We start from the raw sequence: 11,504 nt of genomic DNA on the forward strand, positions 1-11,504 counted from the left end.
TGGCTTGGGCTATCATCCGCTGCTGCAGTGGAGCTAAATTGGGCCTAAACTGTATTAAAGCACTTGTCTGTGGAGTGTAACGGAGAGACATTGAAAGAGAGAGAGAGAGAGGGATAGTTACCTCTGAGGGCCCAGATAGTCTCCTGAAGCAGAGAGAGATTACAGGTGTGTTGTCTTCACAAAGAACCACATAGTTTTTAAGAGCCAGTCAGTCATACAAAGGATCCTGCCATCGTTCCTCCGCTCTGTCACCAAAACACATTGCTGGGTGAGTGAAAGACCTCTCAACTTGGTTTGGTTGCATCCTGGATTGGAACAAACACTTTTCTCCCCTTCATTATTCTCGGCTCTCAGGAATGTAGTTAATCCTGTTCATTCTCATTATTGGGTGACATTTACTATTGCCGTGATTACAGCGGACTTAATCCGGGGGATGTCACGGCGGCAATGCTCTCTTAATTACCTTAACACTTCCCCCGTAATAAAGGAAACGCCCGAATGAACGGCCAAGAGGATCAGCTGTTCTGCCACTCTGTTTTGATGGTGATGGTGACATTGGTGCGTCACACCATCAGCACAAGAAGGCCATAAAGATCATCAAGGACAACAACCACCCGAGCCACTGCCTATTCACCCCRTTACCATCCAGAGGGCGAGGTCAGTACAAGTGCATCAAAGCTGGGACMGAGAGACTGAAAAACAGCTTCTATCTCAAGGCCATCAGACTGTTAAACAGCCGTCACTAACACAGAGAGGCTGCTGCCTACAGAATTGAAATGATTGGCCACTTTAATAAATGGATCACTAGTCACTTTAATAATGCCACTTTAATAATGTTTGCATTACTCATGTCATATGTATAAATATAACTGTTTGGCCATTATGACCATCTTTATGTTTGGAGGAAAAAGGGGGAGGCTTGCAAGCCGAAGAACACCATCCCAACCGTGAAGCACGGGGGTGGCAGCATCATGTTGTGGGGGTGCTTTGCTGCAGGAGGGACTGGTGCACTTCACAAAATAGATGGCATCATGAGGATGGAAAATTATGTTGATATATTGAAGCACCATTCAAAGACATCAGTCAGGAAGTTAAAGCTTGGTCGCAACTGGGTCTTCCAAATGGACAATGACCCCAAGCATACTTCCAAAGTTGTGACAAAATGGCTTAAGGACAACAAAGTCAATATATTGGAGTGGCCATCACAAAGCCCTGACCCATAGAGCATTTGTGGGTAGAACTGAAAAGCGTGTGCGAGCAAGGAGGCCTAGAAACCTGACTCAGTTACACCAGCTCTGTCAGGAGGAATGGGCCAAAATTCACCCAACTTATTGTGGGAGCTTGTGGAAGGCTACCCGAAACGTTTGACCCAAGTTAAACAATTCAAGGCAATGCTACCAAATACTAATTGAATGTATGTAAACTTCTGACCCACTGGGAATGTGATGAAAGAAATAACATCTGAAATAAATAATTCTCTCTACTATTATTCTGACATTTCACATTCTTAAAATAAAGTGGTGATCCTAACTGACCTAAGACAGGGAATTTTTACTAGGATTACATGTCAGGAATTGTGAAAAACAGAGTTTAAATGTATTTGGCTAAGGTGTATGTAAACTTCCGACTTCAACTGTATTTATATGTGCATATTCTTATCCCATTCCTTTACTTAGATTTGTGTGAATTAGGTAGGTGTTGTGGAATTGTTAGATTCCATGTTAGATATTGCTGCACTGTCGGAACTAGAAGCACAAGCATTTCGCTACACTCGCAATAACATCTGCTAACCATGTGTATGTGACCAATACAATTTGATTTGATGTGATTTGATTTATGGAGAATAAAGAAAATATGACTTTGTTCGCAGAAGCTCAGATTCCATGACAACCAGCTCCACCATTGGTGCCATCGTGAGACAGTAAGCAAATAGTGACCCTGAGCGAGACAGGCGGGCACCCTTCATTAGTGTAATCAATCAGATAGGGAGGACAATTTGACTTATACTCTCCCGTTGGGTGGGGGTGGCCCACGGCTAGTTTTGTCACAGGGCGTTTCAATCATTGTCCAACCAGCCCCATACAATGCGTGGGTGGGTGGGTTTGGACCTGGAGGGCCAAACATTCAGAGAGTGGACGAGTCAAGCTTTTCTCCCATGTACGCCTTGGAAAAGCTTTGAAGGCTCTCCCTGAAGCATTAGCGTGCCCATGTCGTGGTCATTGTCTATCCAGCCCCTATTCATGGGTGATTGAGAACCTGGAGGGCGAAGCAATGGAAGTTGTGCTACATTTTGTCCATGTACCAGTGGGGAACTGTTCGAGGGCTCCCGAAAATGTCATTGTTCAGTGTTTTGGTGAGCACATGTGACATAGGCCTAGATGACGTTCTCAATGGCCCAAAGTGGGGTCGAAGTAGGACCCAGCAAATGGTCTGAGGTGATCATAGCACTGCCTGGATCCTGATGTGATGGACAGTGGCGAGAGGGGAAATATGAGACTAGGGCTGATATACTTACACACTATCTTCGGCCATATTTGATCATCTACCGCCGTTGCAATAGCACCAATGTCCTTTTTTACCTTTGTCTTTTATTCAACGTTTTACAATGTGATTTCAAAAGTTTTAGAACACCTACTCATTCAAGGGTTTTTGCTATTTTCTACATTGTAGAGTAATAGTGAAGACATTGAAACTATGAAATAACACATATGGAATCACGTAGTAACCAAAAAAGTGTTAAACAAATCAGAATATATTTGACATTCTTCTAATAGCCACCCTTTGCCCTGATGACAGCTTTACACACTCTTGGCATTCTCTCAACCAGCTTCACCCACCTGTAATGCTTTTCTGAGCACTTGTTGGCTGCTTTTCCTTCATTCTGCAGTCCGACTCATCCCAAACCATCTCAATTTGGTTGAGGTCGGGGGATTGTGGCGGCCAGGTCATCTGATGCAGCATTTCATCACTCTCTTTCTTGGTAAAATAGCCCTTACACAGCCTGGAGGTGTGTTGGGTCATTGTCCTGTTGAAAACAAATGATAGTCCCACTAAGCCCAAACCAGATGGGATGGCGTATCGCTGCAGAGTGTCACCAGCAAAGCACCACCACACCATAACACCTCCTCCTCCATGATTTACGGTGGGAAATACACATGCAGAGACCATCTGTTCACCCACACCGCGTCTCACAAAGACACGGCGTTTGGAACCAAAAATCTCCAATTTGGACTCCAGACCAAAGGAGAAATTTCCACCGGTCTAATGTCTATCGCTCGTGTTTCTTGGCCTGYGTTTCTTATTGGTGTCCTTTAGTAGTGGATTCTTTGCAGTAATTCGACCTTGAAGTTCTCATTCACACAGTCTCCTCTGAACAGCTGATGTTGAGATGTGTCTGTTACTTGAACTCTGTGAAGCATTTATTTGGGCTGCAATTTCTGAGGCTGGTAAATCTAATGACCTTATCCTCTGCAGCAGAGGTAACTCTGGGTCTTCCATTCCTGTGGCGGTCCTCGTGAGAGCCAGTTTCATTCATTCTAGGACTGCACTTGAAGAAACTTTTAAAGTTCTTGAAGTTTTCCATATTCACTGACCTGCATGTCTTAAAGTAATGATGGACTGTCATTTCTCTTTGCTTATTTGAGCTGTTCTTGCCATAATATGGACTTGGTCTTTTACCAAATAGGGCTATCTTCTGTATACCCCCCTTCCTTGTCACAACCCAACTGATTGGCTCAAACGCATTAAGAAGGAAAGAAATTCCACAAATTAAAACTTTTAAGAAGGCACACCTGTTAATTGAAATGCATTCCAGGTGACTACATCATGAAGCTGGTTGAGAGAATGCCAAGAGCTGTCATCAAGGCAAAGGGTGGCTATTTGAAGAATCTCAAATATGATATATATTTGGATTTGTTTAACCCTTTGTTGGTTACTACATGATTCCATATGTGTTATTTCATAGTTTTGATGCGTTCACTATTATTCTACAATGTAGAAAATAGCTCAAATAAAGAAAAACCCTTGAATGAGTAGGTGTTCTAAAGCTTTTGACCGGTAGTGTACTTCTCAAAGGTTTTTGGCCACAGAACCTCATATCTTTCAATAGCCAGGGATAGGGATCTCAATGGGTCTCACCTGGTTAAATAGCCTAAATGATTAATAACCATCTGACCTTCACCGTGGTCCATTTCTAAACAGGAAGTCATGTTATTTATGGCTATCACTGAGGACATACTCTCATTGAGTCAGACAACATTCAACTCTTCCTCTCTGCCTTGTAGCGTCTCTCCATGTGACCAGCATCATATAAGGGTTATGTTTTGACAGTTTGCTCCAACCTGTTGCTGTGGTCTTTCGTTGTCTTACTCCATTCTTTGATTAGGCTTAAACGTCTCATGGGAACTATTCCTATCTATATCACAATATCCGACCAGAGAACATATGTGACAAAAGTGAATCAAATGTTATTTGTCACCTGCTTCGTAAACAACAGGTGTAGACTGACAGTGAAATGCTTACTTACGGGAGGCCCTTTTCCAACAATGCAGAGTTAAAGATAAAACATGATAAAAGAAATAGTGACGAGAGGAATAAATACACAGTGAATAACGAATAACAATAACGAGTAAAAAATAACACGGCTCTATACAGGGAGTACCTGTACCGAGTCGATGTGCAGGAGTACGAGATAATTGATGTAGCTATGTACTGTACTGTACATATAGGAAGGGTAAAGTAAATAGGCAACAGGATAGATATTAGACTGAGCTGTAGTATGTGGGCAGTAGCAGCAGTGTGTGTGTGTGTGCGCAGGTTATGTGTGAGTGTATGTAGTGTGTGTGTGTTGGGGTGTCAGTGTAAGTATGTGTGGGTAGAGTTAAGTGTGTGCATAGTCAATGCAAGAATTTCTTTTCAAAAAAAAAATTGGTGCTTTTTACCCCTTTTTCTCCCCAATTGGTAGTTACAGTCTTGTCCCATCGCTGCAACTCCCGTATGGACTCGGGAGAGGCGAAGGTCAAGAACCATGTGTCCCCCGAAACACGACCCTGCCAAGCCGCACTGCTTCTTGACACACTGCTCGCTTAACCCGGAAGCAAGAAAAACACCGCACAGCCGCCACAAGGAGTCGCTAAAACGCGATGGGACAAGGACATCCCAGCCGGCCGAACCCACCCCTAACCCAGACGACGCTGGGCCAGTCACGACCGACTGCGACACAGCCCGGGATCAAACCCTGATCTCTAGTGATGCCTCTAGCACCACAATGCTGTGCCTTAGACCGCTGCGCCACTCGGAAGGCCTTGATTAGGTATTTAGAGGTCTTATGGCTTGGAGGTAGAAGCTGTTCAAGGTCCTGTTAGTTCCAGACTTGCTGCACTGGTAACGCTTGCAGTGCGGTAGCAGAGAGAACAGTCTATGGCTTGGGTGTCTGGAATCTTTGACAATTTTTGTGCCTTCCTCTGACACCGCCTGGTATAGAAGTCCTGGATGGCAGGGAGCTCGGCCCTAGTGATGTACTGGGCTGTACTCACCACCCTATGTTACACCCTGCATTCAGGTGCCTTGCAGTTGCCATACCAAGTGTTTATGCAGCCAGTCAACATGCTCTCAATGGTGCAGCTGTATAACTTTTTGAGGATCTGAGGGCCCATGCCAAGTCTTTTCAGTCTCCTGAGGGGTAAGAGGCCCTTGTGCCCTCTTCACAACTGTGTGGGTGTGTGTGGACTATGTTATTTCCTTAGTGATGTGGACACAGAGGACCTTGCTCTCGACCCACTCCACTACAGCCCCATCGTTGTGGGTGGGGGAGTGTTCGCCCCCTCCATTTCCTGAAGTCCACGATCAGCTCTTTTGTCTTGCTGACGTTGAGGGAGAGGTTGATGAAAGCTGTGAACGAGGACTAAATTGACACTGGAGAGGTGCTAGGAGAATGGATTCAACCGTCACCAATTCTTGTTAAAGAGCCCTGGGCCTTTGTCAAAACGGTATGCTGCACCCCCTCCCAACCCTCTCTCTATCTCTCTCTCTCTCTCCCCACCATTCCCCCCTTTCCCAATCACAACAAACTGACACCCTGCTCGGAATAACAACAAAGTCGATTCCTCAGGGGAACGCTCTCCTTTTATCCATCTTGTAAAGAACATATCATCTTCAGCTGTCCCCCCCCCCCCCYCCCCAAGAGACTTTTCCTCCGGGATGTGAGATCCCCTCCAGGTTATTGTGGCTTTGCTGTACTCCCTTTTGTCTTCTTAAATCAAGGTGTCCCAGTCTCCATGGTCCCATCTAATCTCTTTGCCAAATAGCAATGCAGGCTGCTTTTTATTCATTTCCTTTACCGTTTCTTGTAAGCATATGTCACTTTGAGCCTTAGTATAGGTACACTTTTCGAAAAAAAGATGCTATCTAGAACCTGAAAGGGTTCTTCGGCTGTCTCCATAGGGGAACCCTTTGGAAATGTTTTTTGGATCCAGGTAGAACCCTATTGGGTTCCATGTAGAACCCTTTCCCCAGATCATCACTGGAGGCTTCTTGCCGTGGATCATCACTGGAGTGAGGAGTCTGGTACGTGGAGCTGCCACAGGGCTCACCAGGCTGGGGAGACATACAGGAGACCTGGTTCTGGCAGCAGGCACATGACTCACCAGGCTGGGGAGACATACTGGAGGCTTGGTTCTTGGCGGAGTTACCGGATACACTGAGCCGTGGAGGCGCACTGGAGGTCTCGAGCGTAGAGCCTGCACAACCCGTCCTGGCTGGATGGTTATCTTCGCCCTGCAAATGCGGGGCGTTGGCACAGGACTCACTGGGCCGTGCAGACGCACCGGAGACACAGTGCGCAGAGCCGGCGCAGGATATCCTGGGCCGAAGAGATGCACTGGAGACCAGGCGCGCTGAGCCGGCACCATCCGTCCTGGCTGGATGCTCACCCTAGCCCGGCAGATGCGAGGAGCTGGGATGTAGCGCACCGGGCTATGAGAGCGAACTGGAGACACCGTGGCTTAAGGACAACAAAGTCAAGGTATTGGAGTGGCCATCACAAAGCTTTGACCTCAATCCTATAGAGAATTTGTGGACAGAACTGAAAAAGCGTGTGAGAGAAGGAGGCCTACAATCCTGACCCAGTTACACCAGCTCTGTCAGGAGGAATGGGTCAAAGTTCACCCAACTTATTGTGGGAAGCTTGTGGAAGGCTACCCGAAACATTTGACCCAAGTWAAAAAAATGTATGGCAATGCTACCAACTACTAATTGAGTGTATATAAACTTCTGACCCATTGGGAATGTGATGAAAGAAATAACATCTGAAATAAATCATTCTCTCTATTATTCTGACATTTCACATTCTTAAAATAAAGTGGTGATCCTAACTGACCTAAGACAGGGAATTTTTACTAGGATATATTTGGCTAAGGTGCATGTACACGTCCGACTTCAACTGTATCAATATGTCAATGTCTGTATGTTATACATCCCTGATTCTGTTCTCTATTCAAAGATATGTGGATTTAGCCAAGGATAGGGAGGCACAGATACATATATTACCCCTTCTCCTCTTGTGCATCTCGACTAGATATTACCAGCCAACTGTTGCAGAAGAGCTGATAAGAGGCAACTTGACTAATGGTATTGTTTCTGTTTGGCAGGAGTGAAAGGGCCCCCATTTACCACCTGAATCGAGTAATCTGCAGCTAAACAGCACTATTCACATCGACCGGCAAAGTAGTAATCGTCCAAGTGACTTAAAAAAAGAATGAGAAAAGAGAGAGAGCAAACATAACTACAATCAAGAAGACTAACATACTGATAATCCTGGGAGGAAATCACAGATAAACTTGCAATTTCCGCCGCGGCATCCCAGTCCTTTTCTGTGGCTCCTAAAATAGCAGCTAGGCCACTATCGGAAAGATCGGGCTGTGTCTATGGCTGGGGGAGTGTGTCGTGTGTGTGTGTAATTTTCATGTGTTGTGTGCATGCACACGTTTTTTGTGTGTGTGTGTGTGTGTGTGTGGTGTGTGTGTGTGTGTGTGTGTGTGTGTGTGTGTGTGGTTGTGTGTGTGTTGTGTGTGTGTGTGTGTGTGGGTGTGTGTGTGTGTGTGTGTGGGCGGCGGTCAAAGGCACAGCACAGAAGCCCTGGATGAGTCAGCAAAAAGAGCACACTGTTCTCTCCCAGTCTAAATGATGTACGACATGGTCGTCCGTGGGTGGGTTGGAAGGCAGGGGTGCGAATTCCATTACACCTTGGTAAAGAAAGAGAGAAAAGGAGAGAAAGGAGAAATAAAAATGTGAGAAAAGAGGAGGAGAGGGTGAAATAGGCAACAGATCCGGGCTCCGCGTGGGCGAGACACACACACACACACGCATATACACGCACAAACAAACACACACACCTCTCAACATGTAGCTCGTGCTTTGGGCAGTGGTCTCTGTAGCATGCCATTTTTTGTCCCAGCGTGGAGGTGATTACAGTTCGAAACACACAAGCCCTGTTGTGACTCAGTGTAAAGAGGTTGACGCGTCCTGACACTCAGTGTGGGCATGCGTCCCAAATGGCACCCTATTCCCTACATAGTGCATTACTTTTGAACATAGCCCTATGGACCATGGTCAAAGTAGTGCACTATGTAGGGGAAAGGGCGCCATTTAGGGTGCCATTGTGGATGGACACACTGTGCAAAGAAGTTGACAAGTTTCCTCCTAGATTTCCTTTTCAATTTGTGTCTAGCCATTTCTCCTTGGTTGTTTGTGTCGGCTATGATATGTCCTCCAGACTATTTGTTGTGTTGTTGGGTTTAGTTATCGACCAGATATCTTCCTTTCTTTGCCCCGTCAATAGCCATCGTAGCAAAATTTGAAATGGTGTTTTTTACATTGGATAAAAGTCCAGACTCAAAGCTACAAAGTGGTACATCATACACTACAGTTGAGGGACAATGGGAAAGTAGTTTTGCTTTGAGAAAATGGCCTTTGAATGTTTTGGTACTACTATTGGAGAGCCCTAATTTGTCTACACCCATTCAGCATCATTCATACCCTCTTAAGCTTTAGCCCCGCCCATCTCTTTAAGGGCTGATCCGAATGTACTAACAGCAGTCAAGCACCCAAGCTAACTTGCTAGCTACTTCCAGACATCTAAGTGAGAGAGAACAGCTCACTGAACATTACTGGCCTAGCAGAGCTGGTTAGGCTGTTATGTTATCCAGAGCATTGGTGACTGTAACTGTGCTGTCCGTTAGTAAATTGGTTGTCCATTAGTAAATGCCGAGCGTTTCGCGTTCAGAGCGCACACTGGACGCTCTGGCCGATGAGTAGGGTTGAGCCGAACGTTCTAACCTCAAAACGGCAGTCAAGCACCCAAACTAACTGGCTAACTTGCCAGAACACCCCACTCGGACCATTGTCCTCGCCCTAACAGAGCTGGTTAGGCTGTTTTCATGTCATTCAGTGCGTCAGTGACTGTAACTGGGCTTCTGGCAACAATTTCATTACAATTTTTTTGCCATTGTTTACTGACACCGGCCGGGTGTTGAGCGTTTGTAAATTCATCAGTTATTCTGCGCTCTCTGGCACAGGTGAGTGCTCTGAAATCGGAGTAGATGACCAGACTGAATTTACGAACGCGCCCGAAATGGTTACTTGCATAGATTACATTTGAGAGACTAGTGTTTTCTCCATCTCATTAGCTATCATATTCGAATTCCACTGATTTTAAAAACTCAGTCCTCCAGAAAGAGGAGAGCAACACTTATGCAGTTTTAATACACAATACATTAAAGAAAAGCAGCGTAAGACAGGATTACCTAGACACACTGACTAGCTCAAATAGACTGGAGCGTGCTATATGGCAGACCAATCCAAACTCATCTCTCGGCATGTCCAGCCCACTTATTATCTCAGCCAATCATGGCTAGCAGTAAGGTTGCTGACTTTTTCTGTGGCTAAACCAACTAGGCTCTTAATTTAACAATTGTATTCGTATTTACAAATGGAATACAAGTTTGTTATTAAGGCACATGAAACTTCACATGTTCGAGAAGGCATTTTTGCCCAATATCTTATTTGGATAAAAAAATGTCTGTTCTGTGACCCGCGACATACGCCTAGTTTCCTGAAACTAGTCACATACAGTTGAAGTCTGAAGTTTACATACACCTTAACCAAATACATGTAAACTCAGTTTTTCGCAATTCCTGACATTTAATCCTTAGGTCAGTTAGGATCACCACTTCATTTTAAGAATGTGAAATGTCAGAATAATAGTAGAGAGAATGATTGATTTCAGCTTTTATTTCTTTCAGCTTTTTATTTCTTTCAAAACCAAAGTACGTTCATCTCTAGGACCTTCTTGAGCGGTATGACGGCTGCGTGGTCCCATGGTGTTTATACTTGGGTACTATTGTTTGTACAGATGAACGTGGTACCTTCAGGTGTTTGGAAATTGCTCCCAAGGATGAACCAGAAAGAAAGAGAAAGAAGAAAGAAAGAAAGAAAGAAAGGAAAGAGTGAAACGGATAAAGGAAAGAGGGTCTGAGTCAGAAGTAAAGAGGGGAGAGCGAAAGGACTTTGTGAGACAGCAGGACGGTAAGTTGCCTCTGTTTCAATATTACGATCGATGACACTACTCTACTTCCAGGTACCTCTAACACTACCCTGCCTCTATACAAGCCTGCCTAGCATTCACATTCACTGGTTGGCGCCCTCAGGAAACCCAACGACCACCGAATCTCTGATTCCCCGGGGGGGAGGGAAACCTTTTTTTTTTCATTTTTTAATTTTTCAAGGTTTTAAACCAATTTGACAGTTGAAGTCCTGGTATAGGTAGTTTGTGTTCTAGTTAAAGGCAAAGAAGGTCCTATTTACTTCACAAGAGTCAGATGAACCTTGGGATGTCATTTTTACGTGTTGTATCCAGTTTTAAAGGAAGTTAGAGGAGTATGTCTTCACAAGCCAGTCGCTAACTAGCGTAGGCAATGACTGGAATGTCTATAGGTAATATGTTAGCGTGCATAGTTTAGATCCATAGACTTCCAGTCATTGTGTGCTTAAATGCTAGGCCGGATTGGCTCGCGAAACTACTTCAACTTACCATTGCCAAAATCCTGAAGTATCCATTTAAGACATGTGGCAGAAAAAATGACATACAATAGTACGCTTCCAATTAGGCATATGGTCCAATTGTTGTTTTCACTGGGCGTGTTTTCAACTTCAACAGACCAGGTGAAATCCAAAAAAAAGGTGTCTGAGTTACAACGAGTCAGGCATTGATTCAATTTATGTGGCACTCGATATCTGCAGGGGTCAACTTGTATTACTGTGATACTAGTGTCTATGTTCATCTTAAGTATTCGGGAACTGAAGTACTCTTGATTCAATCGTACAGGGTTGAAGTTCGGGGAGGTTTACAATACAACCTTTTAGGTTGGAGTCATTGAAACCGTTTTTCAAACCCTTCCACACATTCTCTTGGGTTAGAACCAAACTATGGTTCGGGCAAGTCGGTTAGG

General features: G+C 44.8%; 1 protein-coding gene across 1 annotated transcript in view; it reads left to right on the top strand.

Moving 5' to 3' along the window:
• The window catches only part of LOC112080654 (catenin alpha-2-like), a 611,175-nt gene that overhangs the window by 73,450 nt on the left and 526,221 nt on the right, over positions 1-11,504 (top strand).

Source organism: Salvelinus sp. IW2-2015, unplaced genomic scaffold (assembly GCF_002910315.2).
Source record: "Salvelinus sp. IW2-2015 unplaced genomic scaffold, ASM291031v2 Un_scaffold16412, whole genome shotgun sequence".
Lineage (NCBI taxonomy): Eukaryota > Metazoa > Chordata > Actinopteri > Salmoniformes > Salmonidae > Salvelinus > Salvelinus sp. IW2-2015.